We start from the raw sequence: 22,118 nt of genomic DNA on the forward strand, positions 1-22,118 counted from the left end.
CTCCTGCTTTCTGCATGTAATGAGAGACTGAGGGTACTTGGTGGTAAGAGAAGCTGTTTACTCTGCGAGACGGTTCTGTGCTTGCTGATGCTCATCTTTGTGAATAGCCCATGAAGAAAAAAAGAAACTGAAGTGAAAATGAAAACATCTTGTAAACTTCACCTTAAGAGACAGTATTTCATAAAAGGTCCCTCTAAAGATTAGAAAAATATATGAAAGACATTGATGCTTAAGGTTAAATATGGTGTACAGTTGCTTATCTTTGTTTTCTCCTGAACTCCTCACTAAAATGATATTCAAAGAATAACGTGTGTGTGTGTGTGTGTGTGTGTGTGTGTGTAAACACCAAACAACAAAGAGAATGAGAGTGGAGATACAGCTGATGTCAATATTTGGAAGCTAAAAAGTGGGAAAAACAAGTGGTAACTGACAAACTAGAGAAAGATGAAAGCTGTCTATATATGTTAGAACAAACAAGATACAAGCCTGATTTGAATCACAGATCACTCTACCTCTCCTAGGGCAAGGTGGGTTAAAGATAGGAAGAGTTAAAGTCTTCAAAATTTATCAGGGCCCTAGACCTCTCTCAGTGGAAAATTGGAGCTTTACCTTCTGGGTTTGGGATATTAGGCAAAGGTGAGAGCAGAGTGAGGTTCCATACTAGAAAGAGGAAATTAAGTGAGATTCCCTTTCACCCTTCACCTTCTTGTCTTCTAGAAGGCAAGTGTCTAGGATTATATGCCCAGGGGAAAAAATATTGACAGAAAGTGACTTGGTTTGTGTCTGAACCACATTAAAGTGAAGTTTACTCATATACGAAGAGCTCTGATAAGCATTTTAGTGCATCATTCTCTAATGGGTATTCTAGGATCAACTTGCCAGCAAAAAAGAGGATATAGAAGGAAATGAAGTCCATGCAAGAGGCAAAAGACAAAATACCAAAGCAAACAAACAAACACGAGAAAAATGAAACAAAGAACCCCAAGACAATAAAGCAAAAAACAAAAAGTAGCCAAATAAACAAAACCTCTAACTTATGAAATAAGAAATAGGGAAAAGGGAAAGAAAATATTTTTAATAGGATTATTCTAGTAAAGCAAACATGCACATAATGAAATTTCCAGAAAATAAAAAGCAAGAAAAACGGAGAAGAGAAAATTCTCAAAGTAATAAAAATTTCCCCAAACTGAAGGACATAAATTACTAAATTATTAAGGATCACTGAGTATCCAACATGATGAATTTAAAGACACCCACACCAAAATGAATAATTATGAAATTTTAAAACATTGCTGACAAAGAGAAAACATAAAAGCCTCTAGTAGGAAAAACTCAAGTCCTGTACAGAAGATCAAGGATCAATATGACAATTGGCATCTATGTAGCAAAACTGAAAGCTGGAAGATATCATGGCAATACAATCAAATTCTGAGACAAAATGTTCTTCAATCTGTATCTACATCCAGCAAAATTATTAACAAAGTATGAAAATAGAATAAAGATATTTTCAGACATGCAAGATTTTTTTTTTAATTTATCTTTCATTCATTCTTTCTTGGAAAACCACTGAAGGATATACTTCATCAAAACTAGAGAATACACCAAAAAGAGAAAGGCATAGAAAACAGGGAACAAATGATTTAACCCAGGAAAGACACAGAAGTAATTCCTAGGAATATGTGATATTAAAAACTGTGTAATTGGCCAATGAGTACATATAGAATCAAGAGGACTGATCATCCAGAAAAGATGTTTCCAAGGTTTTGTTGGAGGCGGGAGGAGATACATCAATAATACTTTTATTAAGATGTATTTGAATGTAGTATTAATGTATATTTTCACTCTGGTTGGGAAGATTAGAATGAGTTAGTGATAGGTACAAAGAAATTTCAAAAAGGGGAAATAAGTGTAATTATCAAATTTTCAATGTAAAACTAAAAATTTTAAAATAAAATGTAACCGTAATAAACTAAGTTGCTTGGGTGTAAGTAATAAAAAGCAAAACTATACATATTTATATTATATTATAAAATATTATAATATATAATAAAGAATATATTAATAATATCATAAAAGGGTGTTGAATTTTGTCAAATACTTTCTCCACTTCTATTGAGAGGATCATATGGTCTTTATTTTTGCTTCTGTATATATGGTGAATTACATTTATAAATTTGTGTATGTTGAATCATCCCTGCATCCCAGGTTGTAATGAATTATTTTCTTGACAAACACCTGGATTCAATTGGCTACAATTTTGTTGAGAATTTTTGCATCTATATTCATAAGGGATATTAGTCTGTAGTTTTCTTTTTTTGTTGCATCCTTTCCTGGTTTTGGTAACAGGGTTATGTTCGCTCCATAAAATGTGTTGCAAATCAAAACCACAATGAGATATCACTTAACTCCAGTGAGAATGGCCTTTATCAAAAAGTCCCCAAACAAAAAATGCTGGCGTGGATGCGGAGAGAGAGGAACACTCCTACACTGCTGGTGGGACTGCAAACTAGTTCAACCTCTGTGGAAAGCAATATGGAGATACCTCAAAGTGATACCAGTAGATCTACCATTTGATCCATCAATTCCACTACTGGGTATCTACCCAAAAGATCAAAAGTCACTTTATGAAAAAGACACCTGGACTCAAATGTCTATAGTAGCACAATTTGCAATTGCAAAGCTGTGGAAACAACCCAAGTGTCCATCAATACATGAGTGGATTAATAAAATGTGGTATATGTATACCCTGGAATACTACTCAGCTTTAAGAAACAATGGTAATATAGCCCTTCTTGTATACTCATGGATACAGCTGGAACCCATTCTACTAAGTGAAGTATCTCAAGAATGGAAAAACCAGCACCACATGTACTCACCAGAAAATTGGATCAACACCTAAGTGGACATATAGGAGTAACATTTATCGGGTGTCAGGAGGGTGGGAGGGGGGAGGAGGGGATGGGTATATACAACCACAATGAGTAAGATGCGCAACATTTGGGGGATGGACACGCTTGAAGCTCTTACTCGAGAGGGGAGGAGGCATGGGCAATATATGTAACCTTAACATTTGTACCCCCATAATACACTAAAATGAAAATAATAATATTAATAAACACCACGTGTTATTTTAAGAAAGAGGGCTTATATGAATAGCCTAGGTAGATGAGAAAAATTCTGTAACATTTTTATATATGTGAGGGTGGGAATAAACAGAGTGGGTATAAGAGCATTAAATTCTAACTTCTATGATAACTTTCATATCCAAAGGATGATTTTAAAACTAAAAAATTAAGGCAAAGATGCATAAATAAATTCCTTAAAAATGTAGAGGTAAAGACAAGTGGAAATGACTAAGAGTTGAAGACAGTTTTGAGGAACAGTAATCAGGAATGAGGTAAGTTTTATTAAGGGATTGCTGATTTTTTTATAAGCTAATGTTATTCATATAACAGAACTAGAAGTGTGTATTTTATTTTAATAAAAATGACACACACACAATAGGCAAAGGACAAGATTGTTTGATAGGGTATTTACAAGTGTTAGTGTTGAGATAACAATTCTTTCCACAGTATATTTAGTAAAGTTTGTGGTCAAAAAAAGGTAGGTTGCCTGCCTGCCTCCCCTCCTTCCTTCCTTCCTTCCTTTCTTTTTCTTTTTCTTTTTTATTTTGTTCATTTTTAGAAGACAATGAGATATGTGGTTGGGGTCCATGTTTAGGTTAATATTAGAGTTAGCATAAAAATGACTGTTAAAAGACGTAAGAATAGATAATAAAAATGAGTGAAATAAATATTTAATATATTGAAACCTAAAGTTACCTCATTAATTTAACTCCTGGGAATTCACAGACATTTTGGGAAGGGTTGTTGACTTCTCATAGGATTTAGAAAGCTTTGAGTCTTTTTTAAGAGAGCAAATAGGCATCAAGAGACAGCTGGGTTACTGTGTTAATCAGCAGTTCTTAACTGTGTGTAAAAATGAAAATTGATAGAATAGCTCCTTATTCAACTCCAAAACTCAAAAGAAAGATTTATGTTTATATATAATATTCTCATGAGTAATGGGGAGTGAGAATGTGGGGGCACTCTTAGTTAATAAACGTAATCCTCATTCTGTAACATTAAAATTAACATGTGAAATAAACCAGAGAAAAGCAGTGTCTCCTAAAAGACAGACTGCTTCTCAGTACCAAAATAATTTAAGTTCATAAGTGATCTTACATAAATATGAAAGAGTTATTGTTCAGACCTGGAAGCATTAAAAAAGTGATTCTCAGAGGTCAACGTTAATGGTAACTTCCAGCCCTGACTAGGACAAAAGTCATGACTGAATATTATGGTTTCCTTGGTTGTTGAAAGTGTTTTAAGCTACCATACCTAGGAGAAAAAGCTAAATGTCACCTTAATACTTATATTTTGATTCCCTTATCACAAAAATATCTTTTTGGGAGTTTGCCTTCTCACAGTTTGTCTGGAAGGGAAGAAAATGCTCTGAACAAAATTATACATAAGTTTCTCTGCAAATAATTGCTTCTTTTTGTTATTATAGGTTATGGAATTTGTATTCTGGTTATAATTTGACTTCCTGCTGGAAGAAAATTAAATTAATAAATTGTCATTCTGGTTCATAAACATTTATAACTATGTGCTTAATATTGTAATGCTTAGGATGAGTACAATAAGAGGAGGTATTTTCTTTGTTCCCAAATATCAGATGTCTGAATTTGCAGGACTGAGTGAGGGCCAAACACTGGAATTTTGTAAGCCCCCAAACAAAAAATTCCACTTTGTAGTATACTGTTTCTGAAGCCAGTTGGCCTCCTGATTCAGGGAAATATTGATGGAAAAGTTTCCTGTGACCTGCCTCTACCCTTTGATATTTTCAAAGCTTTGTGAAATTGAGGAGCCCATTCACCTTGGTGGTGACAATTTTCCTATATCGACTCACTTCTTTTTTTTTCCTATACTCCTTCATTGAAAGAGTAAAAAAAAAGCATGCTGTATAATTCTGGATTTCATATTTTACAACAAAATTTCATAATGGAGAAAAGACCAAAAAAAGTGCCCAGCCTTCCATAAAGAAGAAATATGAGGTCACAAATTATCTTTCTCTGCAGTTCAGAGCCAACTTTCATGCTGTTGGCTACTGGACCCATGAATTTTCAAAAAAAAAAAGTCTAAATATATTTGCTGGTTTTTTATATTAACTCCCCACCACCACAATTACCTGTAATATTGTCCATCAGCAAGTGTACATTTTAGGGAGGAGGCATAAGTGATACCTTTGAAATATGAGGCTCTCTGATGGAGGGTATAATGTACTAAGGTTATAAGAAACATGAAAGAAAGACCACTGGAGATGGACAGCAGAGAAAGGAAGATAAAAAAAGATGAAATTTAAATATCACCTACTTAAAATTTTTTAAATTCAAACTATGTTGTTTTAATATATTCCCAATGATAAAATTGTTATCCAAGTTTGAAACACCCTCACTCTTACCTTGAGGCCTACATAGATCAACAAGGTGACATTAAGAAGATGAGATAAACCAGGCCCTTAGAGTTGTCTTCTCTGTGAGACTTTTGTGCAACCTATCTCTACAAATGCTGCTGGTGTATTTTATATCTATTAAAAAAGAACCCAAATAGCTATGTTTTGTTTTTCATTAGATCATAGATTCATAAAATATTCATTTTGGAAACAATCTTAGAAATCAGATAATTCATATGCATCAAGATTTTTGCAAGAAACCTGGGTGATGCCAAAGGTTTTATCTAGTTATTAATATATAATATATTATCCGTAACTCCAAAATTTAAAATTAAAAATGCTCTGAAATTAGTTTTTCATAATTTATTGATAATTTTTGCCCTGAACTAACATTAGGCAATTTATAGTCTTTTTAAAATCCCTCTTGTTATGACTATTTATTGGTTTTGCAGCTGAAAGATAACTGTATTTGATTATAGGAAGCTGCTCCTTTCCTAGAGTGGATGTTAAGCAATATACAGTATATACATTCTTATATAATATTTAAAAAATACATGAATCAAGAACATATTTTACCCTAAAGGTTTTGAATCAAGGGTTGCAAACCTGTCGAGGCAGAAGAGTGACTAGAATCATAGGAATCTGGGATTTGTATGTGTGATGCAAGTGAAGTATTGATAAGAGATGAGTGCTTGCACTTTGGGACTATTCTCTTATAGTGTTTCCTTTTTTTTTTTTTAATATTTCTCTTTTTTATTTTAGCGTGTTATTGGGGTACAAGTGTTAAGGTTACATATATTTCCCATGCCACCCTACCCCCTTGAGTAAGAGCTTCAAGCGTGTCCATCCCCCAAATGTTGCGCATCTTACTCATTGTGGTTGTATATACCCATCCCCTCCTTTGGAAATCCATCACCATGATCTGAAGGAGCCCAAATAGCTAAGTGGAGACACTCACACAAAGGAAAACAAAACACCCAGCCATTGAGGTCCCAATCTTACCTCTAGACTACTCCAGCTGTCTCTTATCCTACATCATCTAATTCACTAAACTTTGAGCTGAGTTATTATGTAGAAAGATATAATTGAGACATTTCTCAGATTCAGATGTTATGTATGTGACTATAATTTTTTTAAAATGTATTTATTCTGATAATATAGAGAGTAAGCAGTATAGATATTGAATGTGTAACCTCTAATTTAGTCCAAACTCCATATTTTACTGAAGAAATTGATATCTAGGAGGTCAAGTGGTAAGTTCTCAAAATCAGTGGTAGCCAGGCTATAGTATTAGTCACAATAAATTAATGAGTTCATCCTAGATGTTAGATACTGCATTTAGTCTGGATGGATTCTCAGGCTAGTCACAGATTGGCCCTCCAAGAAACTCTAGTGAGTTTGAAAAACATGTAAACAAACAATTATTGCACACTATGTTTTATACCATACTAAACCTTTTTCAGCATATTTGCAATTATACAATTCTACCTACTTAAGAAGATTGTTTTTCTAGCTCATTTTATAATAAGTAAGAAAAGTAAAGATGGCAAGTAGAATGCTGGAGTCAGGCCTAAAGTAGAAGGATGATTTATTTAAATTGTTATATAAGAGATTTCCTAAAAATATCCAGGATTAATTTAATTTAGAACCCATCCTTTCCAAATCATGAAGTAAGCCATATTTATATTCTTTAAATACTGGAAAAACTTTCTATATGTGCATATTTTTAAAGAAAAAACTCATTCAGAATACCAATTCTAAAGTGTACTCCATACTGTATAAAGTGTACATCATACCATATGTACATTTCATTTTCAACATCTTTCTTGTCAAGTGATGTAAATAATTCTAAATTCTTCTCCCCCTCACTTTATCATGAGTAATGGCTTAGAATAGTGTGTCAGTCAGCAAAATATGTTATAAAGACTTCTGTTAAGAGACACAGAGGAGATTAAAGCACAACCCTGTCAATCTGCAGTAAAAGAACATGTTGCTCATAGCTGGTTGTTCTCTTTTCAGAGCACTGAACTTGGCAACGAAATCAGTAGAAGTAAATGGCAGAGGCATGGGACTGGCAGAGACATGGCAGCCCCTGTGGAGAGGCTGTCTACAGATGACATAACAATAACCACAGGATCTTCAGTGTTCCTGCATGCCTACTGACTTCGAGGGAGATACTAATCAAGTGGAAAAATAAAGTTTAAGTTTTCAAAATATGAGTGCTTGGTTTCTCTGAAGGAAACAGGAGGTGACTAAAGACAGGATATTCAATCAAATGTTTAGTTATATGTTACTGAGGGCAAATAACTGGAGAGAGATAGAAAAAAGGAAAACACCTTTACAAACCCTGCAAACCACACCATTTTTATTAAAGAAATTGATTTTGGAAAATAATATTTCTCTCTTTCTCTCTCTCTTTCTCTCATTCCAGATCACTAAATGTGTATGATGATCATTAGGTCTTTTATTCTTCACTTTAGTGCTTCAGGCATTTTTAATAAATTATTTTAATTTTTTTTGTATTTTATTACATTATTTCAATGAGACTTTTTGACATAAGCTATATATAAATATTTGAACATTAAATCATTAAAAGAATTATTTGACCAGGGTCTCCAACCACCAAATACTACCTCCCACCCAAATATACCTACATAATAACATGAAGTCTACTGTACATATAATAACAGTGAAGGGAGATGCCAGAGCATGTACATTTGTACCCTACAGAACTGGGGGCAGAATTGGATTTTTCTCCAAGGCTTTACTTACTTTTACTATAATTTATTTGCAGAAATTCTAGCAGGATTTATTTTTTGGACATGTGAAGGAAATTCTAAAAAGTATATGGAAATTCAAAGGACCTAGAATAACCAAAATGATTTTTTAAAGAAAAATAAATGTTGAGGACTTACACTACCTGATTTTAAGACCTTTTATAAAGCTACACTAGTTAAGACACTGGAATGTTGGTGTAAAAAAAGGATAAATACGGCAACGAAACAGAAAAGCTTTACAATTGAATCACACTATTGATTATTTATAAACGTGCCAAAGCAATTCAATTAGAAAAGGATAATCTTAACAAGTAGTGCTAGAAAACTCATATAGTAATTCCATAAAAAAACCCTTGTTCCTAACCTTATACAATGTATTTACAAAAATTTAACCAAAATAAATCATAGATCTAAATGCAAGAGCTAAAACTATAAGATATTTGAAAGGAAATATTGATAAAATCTGAGTATCTTGGATTTCACAAAACTATATGAAGTAGACATATGAAACATTTTAATCAATAAATTTGATTTTATCAAAACTTTTTAAAAACTTATTTTCATAATACATTGCTATGGCAATGAAAACACAATTTAAAGATTCAGCCGGGCGCGGTGGCTCACGCCTGTAATCCTAGCACTCTGGGAGGCTGAGGCGGGCGGATTGCTCAAGGTTAGGAGTTCAAAACCAGCCTGAGCGAGACCCCGTCTCTACCATAAAAAAATAGAAAGAAATTAATTGGCCAACTAATATATATAACATAAAAATCAGCCGGGCATGGTGGCTCGTGCCTGTAGTCCCAGCTACTCGGGAGGCTGAGGCAGCAGGATCGCTTGAGCCCAGGAGTTTGAGGTTGCTGTGAGCTAGGCTGACGCCACGGCACTCACTCTAGCCTAGGCAAGAAAGCGAGACTCTGTCTCAAAAAAAAAAAAAAAAAAAAAAAGATTCAGAGAAAATATTTGAAAAATAGTATATCTGAAAAGGACTTATGTCTAGAATGTATAAAGAACTTCTACAATTCAATAATAAGGAATCCAACAACCTGATTAAAAAGGAGATTAAGAGTTTCAACAGGTATATCATCAAAGCATATATATGAATGGCAAATAAGCACATGAGAAGATGTGAGAAGATGTTCAACATTATAGTCATTAGGACAATTCAAATTTAAATTACAACGAGATACCACAACTCACTCATTGGAATGAAAATTATAAAGATGGATCACACTAACTGTAAACAAGAATGTGAAGCAACTGGAATTATTTTTACCTTCTACTAGAAATGTATTATAAAATGAACAAGCAAAGTGAAAAAAAGTTTTGTAGTTTCTTAAAAATTTAAACATACATTTACCATACAACCCAGTAGATATAAATGTGAATATTTATGGCAGATTTACTTCTTAAAGAAAACCAAAACAAAACGAAAAGAATGCAAATGGCCATCAATAAATGGATAAAGAAATTGTGGTGGTATATAGGAACAAATTGAAAAATACTCACAAAACTAAGCAGTTATAAAAATGTAAGTCAACCGATACTTCTACTTTGCTATGGTTAGGTAAATTGGTGCTGTCAATTTTGCAGACTGACCATATGTACTTAAAATAAATGTATAGCTAACATGCAAACCACATTTTTACCCAAGAGAAATCATTTATTAGGGGCAAAACTGTTTATAATAGTGCTCATTTTAGTTTTGTTCATAATAGTCAAATACTGAGGGGACAAAAAAAAACAAACAAAAAAAAACCTGCGACTTAAACAGAGATGCACTGCTTAAATTCATCTTTCACAAAAAGATCGCTGCATAATTTTCAGAGTCTGTTTCACCTTTTGGACTGAGGTCAGTCTTCTCAGGGTGGCTCCTGGCAATTGACTGAGCAATGTGATGGTATCTGAGGTCTTCTTTGTGCAGCTTTCAGCCAGTGTACGAGCAAAGCAATAGCAGAGGTCATAGACTTTTGGGAGCAACCCCAACTAATGAATGACTAAGGTCTAGTCATTTCTTGGCAATGCTTGACTCTTCTAATGGGCAGTCTTTGCTTTGAGTCTTCCTAGTGGGCTTGGTAAGATTTTAATAAGTTTGCCTTTGTAGTCCAATGGCTTTCCCTTCCCTTTTCTTTCAGGTATTAGTCCCCAATTTAACTTTTGTAAACATAATTCTGTCTCAAAACCTGCTTCCCAGAGAACTCAAAAGCAAAAATCCATTCATTAATTAGTAAATGATAGTAATATATTTATGAAACAGAATGCTCCACAGCACAAAAAAGTATCATATTATATCATATCATATCATATCACTATACTGCTGATACAAAAATCAACATGGATGAATCTCACAGATACTTTGTTGAGAAAAACACAGACACAAAAGAATATATAATATATGATTTTATTAATATAAAGTTCTCAAGAAGTAGTAAATATAATCAATGATGATAGAATTGAGAATAATGGTCACTACTGGGTTGGAAGTGAACTGGAAAAGGGAACAACAAATAAATAGTTCTTGGTCATGAAGATGTTCTGTATATTGACCTGGATGGTGGTGCATCAGATATACATAAAAAGTGATGTGCACCATCTGTGGGATGGACACACTTGAAGCTCTGACTCGAGGGGGGAGAGAGGGGACAAGGCAATACATGTAACCTAAACATTGGTACCCCCATAATATGCTGAAATAAAAAAAACAAGAAAATTGTATCACTTTAAATATGAATAAAGTTGAAGAGTTTTTCCATAAAAAAATAAAGTCATTGAATTTTGGACTTGAGATTTTTGTACTTTATGTACCTCATTGAATGCATTGTATATCTCATTTTATTCCTGAATATACACAAACACAAAAATAAAAACAGTTTTGAGTCAATCCTTTGTTCTATCTTGTCTTGGTATATATTGGGGGCCGCTGCACATTGCTAGAAAATTCTCACAAATATATATTGCACTAGAAAAATAAATTCATGATCTACTTCTTCTACTAGACCTCACATTCTGCCCTGAAATTCTCTGTACTTCTTTGTTCATTTCCTTTGACAGTTTTTACAGCATCTACTTAACACATTCTCCAGCTCTACAATTTTCTTAGAACTATGATGCTGTAAGTCCTCTCCCACACTCTTTACCAGTATATAACTTCATCTCCCTTTTCAAAGAGAAAATAGAAGTGGATAAAATAGAAATTGCCTACATAAACTAGAAGAGAACAAACCTTAAAGGGGGTTTCAACAATAGTTCAAAACAAACTTTTATATGTTGAATCTGTAGTTCAAAATGAACTACTACTATCACCTCCCCCACAAATAAACAAAACTAAAGAAGATCAAGGACAGATTTCTGTTTGTTTGTTTAATAAATTGTTAAAGACATAGATATTTCTAACACAATTCTAATTGATTTTTTTAGTATTTATGTTAGTCCATTTTGTGCTTCTATAAAGGAATAAAAAAAAGAGAGGTACAGTTTTACAGACTGTACAAGAAGCAGGGCACCGGCATCTGCTTCTGGTAAGGGCTTCCAGAGGCTTTCAATTGAGGCTGAAGGTAAAGGGAAACAGGTGTGTCACATGGAGAGAGAAGAAAGAAGAGAGCGAAGGCAGTGCCAGGCTTATTTAAACATCTAGCTCTCACATGAACTAATAAAGTGAGAACTCACTCATTGTCACAGGGAGGGCACCAAGCCATTCATGAAGGATCTGCCCCCATGATCCAAACACCTCCCCCCAGTCCCACCTCCAACATTTGGGGTCAAATTTCAACACCAGATTTGGAAAGTCCAAACATCCAAACCATATCATTCTGTCCCTAGTCCCCCACATCTTATGTCCATCTGACATTACAAAATACAATCATTCTTTCTTAAAAGTTCCCAAGTCTAACTCCTTCTTACATCAACTCAAAAGTCCAAAGTCTCATCTGACACTAAAGGTAAGTTCCTGCCACCTATGCATCTGTAAGATAAAAAACAAGCAATGAATATTTACTTCCAAGGTACAATAGTGGTACAGGTCTTGGGTAAACATTCCCATTCCAAAAGGGAGAAATTAACCAAGAGAAAGGGGCAACAGGCCCCATACAAGTCCCAAAGCCAGCGTGGCAGATATTAAATCTTAAAATTACAAAATGATCTCTCTTGACTCCATGTTCTACTTCCTGGACATGCTGTTGGGAACGGTGGGTCTCCATAGCCTCAGGCAGCTCTGAGTCTAAGCTTTACTGGACACAACCCATGGGGTGGTTAATCTTGTGTACTGAAGTCTTGTGTCTCAGCCTTTTCCAGGCTGAGGACTCATGGCTCTACCATTCTGAGGCCTGGAGAGTGGCAGCCCCCTTCCCACAGCTCCACTAGGCAGTGACCCAGTGGAGACTCCATGTGGGGCCTCCAACCCCACCTTTCTCATGGGCACAGCCCTAGTAGAGTCTCTCTGCTTGGTTTCCACTCTTGTGGCAGGCTTCTACGTGGGAACACAGGCTTTCCCATACATCCTCTGAAATCTATGTAGACGCAGCCAAGCATCCACCACTCTTGCATTCTGTACATCAATAGGCTAAATAGCACCTGGAAGCCACCAAGGCTTGTAGCTTGTGCCCTCCAGAGTGGCAACCTGAGCTGTGCTTGGGGCCCTTTGAGCCTTGCCTAGAGCCTGAGCAGCCTGGATGCAGGGAACAGTGTCTGTAGGCAGTGCAGGGCAGTGGAATCCTGGTCCTGGCAATCAAAACCATCCAGTCCTCCTAGGCCTCTGGGTTTGCAATGAGAGGAGTAGCATGGCAGATTTCTTTAATGCATTTGGGGATTCTTCCCCATAGTCTTGATTAGTACCTGGCTCCATTTTGATCATGTTAATCTCTCTAGTTCCACAACCTGCTTTGATTCCTCTACTGAAGACACACTTTTCTTCTCAACCACATGGCCAGGCTGCAAATATTCTAAATTTTTACACTCTGCTTCTCTTTTAATTATAAGTTCCAACTTTAAATCATTCTTTTGCTCTCATATCTGGTCATAGGCTGTTAGAAGCAGCCACACCACCTCTCGAACACTTTGCTACTTAGAAATTTCTTCCACCAGATACCTAGGTCATCACTCTAAATTTTGGCCTTGTACAAAGACATATGGCATGGACACAATGCAGCCAATTTCTTTCCTTAGATGTAACAAGGGTGACCCTTGCTCCATTTCCCAGTATATTCATCATTTCCATCTGAGTCCTCATCAGCCTGGCCTTCACTGTCCATATGCCCATCGGAATTTGATCAGAACCACTTAACAAATCTCTAGAAGTTCCAAACTTTCCCTTTCTGTCTTCTTTTGAGCCCTGCAAGCTCTTCCAACCTCTACCAGTTACCCAGTTCCAAAGCCACTTCCACATTTTCAGTTGTCTTTATAGCAACAGCGCACTAATGGTATCAGGTTTCTGGGTCAGTCTGTTTTGCACAGCTATAAAGGAATACCTAAAGCTGGGTAATTTATAAAGAGAAGAAATGTATTTGGCTCATGGTTCTGCAATCTATGTAAGAAGCATGGTGCTAACATCTGCTTCTGGTGACAGCTTCAGGGTGTTTCCAATCAAGGTGGAAGGTGAAGGGGGAACAGATGTATCACATGATGAGAGAAGAAGTAAGAGAGGGAAGAAGTGGTGCCGGGCTCTTTTTTACAAATCAGCTCTCACATGAACTAATGAAGCCAGAACTCACTCCTTATCATGGAACGGTCACTAGGTATTCATGAAGGATCCAACCTTATGGTCCAAATACCTCCCACCAGGCTCCACATTCAACACTGGGATTGAATTTCAAAATGTGATTTGGAGGGGCCAAACATCTAAACCATCTCATTGTCCATATACCAAAAGTAAATGGAAAAATGAGCACCCCATGTACTCACCAGCAAATTGGTATTAGCTTATCAACACCTAAGTGGACATATAGCAATAACATTTATTGGGTGTCAGGCAGGTGGGAGGGGGAGGGTGTGGGCATAAACATACATAATGAGTGCAATGTGCACCATCTGGGGGATGGAACGCCTAAAGCTCTGACTCATGGGGGGAGGGGAGCAACGGCAATATACGTAACCTTAACATTTGTACCCCCATAATATGCTGAAAAAATTTAAAAATTTAAAAAATAAGTGTAAAAAGTTGAAGTCATGAAAAAAGAAAACCATAGACAAACTCATCATATTCATAGCTGCAAAGACATAAAATCCTAAGGAAAGTATTAGTAAAATATTTCAAGAAATGTATAAAACAAATATACCATGGTCAAAGTGGGCATATTTTTGGAATGCAAGGCTAGTTCAAACTCAAGAAATCTATTAATGGATTACTATAGACTGAATGTTAGTGTCCTCCCACTCCAAATTCATATGCTGTACTCCTTAACCCCCAATCTTATGGCATTAGGAAGTATGGGTCTTTGGAGTAATTAGATCATGAAGGCAGAGCTCTCATAAATTGGATTACTGCCTTTATAAAAGAGATCCTGAAGATATGCCTACTTCCTTTCTGCCATGTAAGGTTACAGCAAGAAGATGGTCATCTATGATTCAGGAAGTGGACCACACAGACACTGAATTTACTTGTGCCCTAATCATGGATTTCCTAGACTTAAGAACTGTGAAAAATAAATTTCTGTTTTTTATAAGCCACCCAATTTATGGTATAATTTTTTAAATTTATATTTTAGACAGAGTCTCACACTGTTGCCTGGGCTAGAGTGCCATGGCATCAGCCTAGCTCACAGCAACCTCAAAATCCTGGGCTCAAGCAATCCTCTTGCCTCGGCCTCCCAAGTAGCTGGGACTACAGGCACGCACCACCATGCCAGGCTAATTTTTCTATATATTTTTAGTTGTCCAATTAATTTCTGTTTTTTAGTAGAGACAGGGTCTTGCTCTTGCTCAGGCTAGTTTTGAACTCCTGACCTTGAGTGATGATCCTCCTGCCTCAGCCTCCCAGAGTGCTAGGATTACAGACATGAGCCACTGTGCTCGGCCTATGGTATATTTTTAATAGAAGACTGAGCCAACTATCTGAAAGTGGCTTTGGAATTTGGTAATGGGTAGACACTGGAAGAGTTTTGAGGTACATGCTAGAAAAAGCCTACATTGCAGTAAATGGACTATTAAGGGTGATTTTGGTGAAAGTTCAGAAAGAAAAGCAGAGAGCTGAAGAAAAAACTTTCAGTCTTCTTAGAATATACCCAAGAAATTCTCAGAAGAATATTGGTGGAAATATAAATGGAAATGCCATTCTGTTGAGATCTCAGATGGAAATGAGGGTCATATTAGTGGAAAATGGAGGAAAGAACATCCTTTTAAAATGGCAAGGAACTTGGCTTTCTTGTATTCCTCCCCTAGAGTTCTGTGGAAGGTAGAACTTGGGATATTTGGCTGAAAAATCTCTAAGCAAAATGTTGAAGGAATGGCTGGGTGTCTCCTAACTGCCTCTAGTACAATGTGAGAAGAGAAAAATTATTTAAAAATGAAATTGTTTATCAAAAGGAAAACAGAATTTAAAGAGTTGGAAAATTATTAGCCTCTTCATATTGTATAACATGAGAAAGCCTAGTCAGAATCTAAAATTAAGGCTGTGGTCAAACCACAGACCTCAATGTAGCATCAGCTGTACCGAGCAAACTGTGGAGGTATAGCTGCCTCTACCTATATTTCAAAGGATAGGGCCTCCTGGCAGAGCTGTGGGATTTGGACCTCAGCCCAGGAGATCCTCAGAGGCCAGGCCCAGAGCTGCCGTGACTGTGGGGCCCAGGCAGAGAGGCTGGCCAAGCTATGGGAGTTGGAATGTCCAGAGACTTGGGAGCCCAGTGTATGCCTGCAAAATGTGCAAGGGCATTACTGAGGCCCTGGTGGGTTTGAAAGGTGGGACACCCCACTTCAGTGTATCCAAAGAGCAGGACCTCCTTTCCAGTGGGCCTGAACATCACAGCATTGAACCAAAGAGGATTATTCTCAAATTTTAAGAACCAACAAAATTTATCCTATTGAGTTTTTTTTTTATTTCAGGTTATTATGGGGGTACAAATGTTTAGGTTACATATTTTCCCCTTGCCCTCCCCTCCTGAGTCAGAGCTTCAAGTGTGTTGATCCCCTAGATGGTGTGCATGGCACTCATTATGTATGTATATACCCATACCCTCCTCCCCCCTCCCATCTGTCCAATGCCCAGTGAGTTATTCCTATATATCCACTTATTTTTTTTCCATTTTTTTATTTCGGCATATCATGGGGGTACAAATGTTAAGGTTACATATTTTGCCCATGTCTCCCCTCCCATCTCAAGTCAGAGCTTCAAGTGTGACCATCCCCCAAATGTCGCATATCTCACTCATTATGTTTGTATATACCCATCCCCCCTCCCACCCGCCCGACACCCGATAAATGTTATTCCTATATGTCCACTTAGGTGTTGATCCGTTAATACCAATTTGCTGGTGAGTACAGTGTGTGCCTGTTTTTCCATTCTTAGGATACTTCACTTAGTGGAATGGGCTCCAGCTCTATCTAGGATAATACAAGAGGTGCTATATCACCATTGTTTTTTCTAGCTGATTAGTACTCCACGGTATACATATACCACATTTTATTAATCCATTCATATATTGATGGGCACTTGGATTGTTTCCACATCTTTTCAATTGTGAATTATGCTGCTATAAACATTAGAGTACAGGTATCTTTTTTATATAATGTCATTTGAGTTTTTCATTTGCTCAGGACTTGTCCCTGTTTTCTTTTTTCCTACTTCGCCCTTTCAGATCGGGAATGTCCATCTTATGTTTGAACTACTACTGTACTTTGGAAGTACATAATTTCTTTGGTTTCACAGGTTCACAGCTAGAGAGGAATTTGCCTCAGGATGAATCACACTATGAGTCTCACTCATGTCTAAATTATAGGTATTTAGATATGACCCGTACAGCTGCCCTACTGCTCCCTCTACCAGGTTCTGAACAAGCCCACCTGGAGGCCCAAGAATTGATCCTTTAGGACCCACTAACACCAGTGTCAGTGTAAGCTGCTCTGGGGCCTAAAAGTAGTCACACTGAACCCACTGCAGCCACCACTAGAACATGAAAAGGCTCAAGTGGCATCAAAGTCCCCAGCAAAACTTCACCACAGACTCAACTAATAACCATAGTCTAAGCCACTGAGGAAATCACAGATATCACTGACCTTGTGTACTGCTAAAGAAATCATATAAAAATCACACTACCATAAGTACACAAAATCAAAGCCAAAGTGTCCTACTCAACCAATAATACATACACATCTTCAAGAAAAAAATCTCCCCTATAAAAGCAATTTTAAAAAGTTGAAAGAAGTGACTGCTACACCAGATATGCAGAAAGTTTGTGCAGTGAGTAAAAGGAGAAAATATATTTCAAACCTACTGTTTTCTAAATCCATTTTGTCTTGTGACTTACTTACAAAGAAATTCTTGAATTATAATTGGTCTACTGTAAGACATATACACATATGCACACCTGCATAACAATATCACAGTCATATTTATTATTCAGACACAGTTTCTGTTTTAGTAGATTAATGCACAGAAAGCTATATTTGAAAGCATTAACTCCTTGCATTGTAAGTGGGAAAAAAAGACTGGTTTTATATTTTATCCATAAATATCTGGATAAAATTTTATCCATATATATGTGTATATGTATGTGTGTATATATCTGTATGTGTATATACATCTGTGCATATGTGTGTATATATCTGTGTATTATATATCTGTATATGTGTGTATGAATATGTGTTATATATGTATTATGTGTCTGTATATATATGTGTGTATATATTTGTGCACATGTCTATATATCTGTATATATATATTATATATGTACACACATAGCTGAGGAAAGAGAGAGAGTGTGAAAGAGAGAATGAAGGAAAAGTTCTGTATACATAAGAGAGGGGAACTTTTATTATATATATATAAAATAATGCTTTGTGGTAGAGTTTTTTTCTGATTCTGATCTTTTTTAGTTTTCTCTATTTTTAAAATATATGCTCATAAAATGACCTAGATTTTGGTTTTGATCTCCTAGGAAATTTTAAGTGACTAACTCTATCTGAACTGATCCAGTATGGAAAAATGCATGTGAAAGAAATTCATAATTAAAAAAAATAATTTTAAAAAGATTATCTAAATCCAGTGATCAGAGTAGCAGATGTTGCTAGGAGTGGAATACATCCTCGTTGACAGTATTAAATCACCAGCCTGAGGAAAACATTAGAAATGAGGAAAAACATTAGAATAAATGACAACAGTGACTCAAGAAAATGCAATAATTGATTTTGTACATCATTTGAACACTACAGAATGATATATTGAAGGATAATATTTCTCAATGATTTATTGATAACCATTCTGAATATGAAGCATTAGCAAGCAATTTTTCCAAGTTCAATTTTAAAAATAAATAAAATTCTATTTATGTCTTCTAGAGTAATTTTTTCCTACATGATCAGCTCTCAACTTCTGTAAATTTGTTTATCCACTATAAATGGTAAGCCTGGAAATTATTTTGAGTGGGGATTTCTTCCATTTTCATGTCCGAGTCATTGAAGTTATCATCTACTTAAAACTAAAGTTGAATTGAGGGCAATGAGTAAGATGGTGAGAGCTGGATAACTAATTTTCAAATATATTAGGGGTATCTCAACTTAAAAGAGGGCAGATGTGTTAAGATCGCCCTTTCTTCAATTTTAACAACATTTGCATACTCTTACTGACTGTCTAAAGAGCTATAGCTAGGTATTATTGTGAAGTAGTGTGAGGTATACCTTCACTCATCCCCTATCCTTTTTTAAATTATCCATTCTCAGTGAGCTCAGATTCTACCATTATCTTTCTGAATTTTGAGTCTTAGGAGTTATAATAAGGCTATCTTCACCTAACTAACCCTCTTTATTTCAGAATTATTCTTCTATCTTCTCATAAAATTGGTAGATTTTTTCTTCATTCAATATCTATATGCTCTACTAGCTGGTGTGATATATTAACCCATCCCAACTAATGCTGAAGGGTTAATATGAGATTATCTATTTATCCATTTTTCTGTATCCCATATAAGTATTTATCCATAAATTTAACAATACGTTATATCTACTTTATGGCAGATATAGGATAGGCCCTAAAGATCAAATTGCCTAAAAGAGATCTAGCAAAATGTCACAGTTATATAAAAATGAACTAGAATATGAGATAATGATTATTATGATAAATATATGTGGCTGGCCATGGTGGCTCATGCCTGTAATCCTAACACTCTGGGAGACCAAGGTGGGAGGATTGCTTCACCTCAGGAGTTCGAGATCAGCCTAAGCAAGATCGAGACCCTATCTCTACTAAAAATAGAAAAATTAGCTGGGCATCATGGCACATACCTGTAGTCCCAGCCACTCCAGAGGCTGAGGTGGGAGGATCACTTAAGCCTAGGAGTTTGAGGTTGCCAGTGAGATATGATGACGCCACTGGACTCTACACAGGGTGACAAAAATAAATAAACACATCAATGTGTCAAAATGTTTTAGAAACAAGGTTTATTTGCTATAAAAACAAAAAACAAAACTTTTTTTTCTGAAAAAAGTTGGGATTTTTTCCAGGAAAGTGACATTTGACATTTAAAAAAAAAAAAGAAAAAAGAAAAAAAAAAAAAAAGAAGGAAAAGCAATAACAGGGAAAGAATGTAGTAAGAACAAAGAAATGGAGATATGAGTACTGAGAGAAATGTGCTCCCGGGGTCAAGGGTATCGGCATCACATAAGAGTTTGTTAGGGATGCACGTTCTTAGGCTCATCGGAGATCTATTGAATGAGAAACTCTGGGAGTGGGGACTAGTAAACTGTGTTTAACATGCCTCCCACATGATTCTGAAGCATCCTTTGAGAACTACAGAGCAAGTCTAAAAAGAAAAAAAAAGTAACTAGTTAGTATGGCTTCAATGTAGTCTATACTGGCCGTAAATTGAAAACAGATTTGGGTTTTCCCAGTAGGCAATTGGAAAATATTTGGTGTCTTAAGCATACGACTGAAATGCCCTTAAGAGTTTTAAAAAGATAACTCTTATGGTATTGTCAACGTTTAGCAAAGTTGGTGAAGAGACATTTAATAAACCATCATCAGTAGGATATGAATAAAGCTTTAGCATCATTAGTGGTAAAAAGGATGAAGGGCAGGGGATAGATATAAAAGTAACTGGACATGTAGAATTTCTCAGATAAATGTGTCTTTCAACAGGATTTTCTGGAGACAAAGCTTTACAAAAGAGAATCAAATACAGAGAATTGTAAGAATCTACAATTGTGTTGATAGAGGATAAGGTTGTTTGAAGGGGATTTGTGCTATTCTACAAAGCAAAACTTCTACTTACAGCAATGTGTACTATGTAATATAGAGGAAAAAAAGCAGAGTCACTGTTTTTTGTTCTTTGTGTTCTTCAAGTAATTAGGCAGGTATATGTCAAAACTCCGGTTATGGGTTAGATTCAAGTCAGCTCCCAAATGGTTCCTAGATTATAGGTAAGCTGCTATGCCTCTTTTATCCAGATTCCTGTCTACCTTAGACAAAACACCAGAGTAATTAAATGGTCTTGTGGCAAAATTTGAAAAGTAAACTCCTAAATTTGACTGCAGAATTTTTAAAAAGAAGCTGGGTTTTGAGTTTGAATCTTTACTATTAGTATGTTACAGAAAGATATTGACAGAAAAGGGAAGTGGCATCCTGGAGAGAGGAACTGTATGAACAAGGTTACAAAATGGGTAGATTCATGGCTACTTAGAGAAAATAATAATTAGATTGAGGAGTGCTCATGCCTGTCTTTTGACCACAGCATTCTGGCATCACTGTATATCATTTTAATGAGAAATAAAGTTAGAAGAAAGGTGAAAATAAGCAAATGTTTCAATACTGTAAGTAGGCAATGGTGATTGAAGATGAGGAGAGTAACAGTGCAGACTGTGGAGTTATTGAATTTAAAACATTTGGATTCAAAAACCAGGCCAGCTAGCATCTTGCAGTTAGGAAGCAGAAAGCATCTCCAAAAGGTCCCCTCTTCCACTCTTAGTAGATTTACTAGCGTCTCTTTACTAAGCTCACTACCCTCAAAAATCCATTGCATATTTTTTATGTATGTGATTTTTGTTTGCCTGAAAAGAGATCCATTATTCTAGTCCATGATAATTTTACTTATTCTAAGCCTCCCTCCCCTGACACACACAGAAAAGAGAACCCATTATCCCACCTTCTTCCAGGGAACTTGGATTTGCAGCTTTATTTTGGCTCCCAGCTTTATTCAGGATCCCTTCCATTCCCCAATTGTAGGAAAATGTTATTTGTTTGTCTTGTTATTTCAGAAGAACAATAGAAGGGAAAGCAAGCCAGTATCTTGCAAAGAGGCTGCTCTATGCTCAGCCTTCCTTAATCTGTCTCCTTATTCCTACCCTCCTCCCAAATATGACATACCTTGAATACTGGGAATAGATAGCAGAACTTAAAACCCCAAATTTTCAACACTAAACATAGTACTCTTTTTGTAAGATATTTGGGGTGATGCAAATATTGCAAGTATATCATCTTGTGTTATGTGTATCGGAAGGTAATGTCATGGGTTGAATTTGTCTATCCCAAAAAAGATAATATTGAATGGCTAACCCCTAGTACCTTAGAATTTCACGTTATTTGGCGATAGGGTAGTTATAAAAGTTAAATGAGATCATTAGGGTGTATCTTAATCCAATGTGACCAGTGTCCTTATAGAGAGGTGCAATTTGGACATAGAGACTGACACTCTGACACTTGCATAGGCAGAA

Source organism: Microcebus murinus, chromosome 1 (genome assembly GCF_040939455.1).
Source record: "Microcebus murinus isolate Inina chromosome 1, M.murinus_Inina_mat1.0, whole genome shotgun sequence".
NCBI classification, from domain to species: domain Eukaryota; kingdom Metazoa; phylum Chordata; class Mammalia; order Primates; family Cheirogaleidae; genus Microcebus; species Microcebus murinus.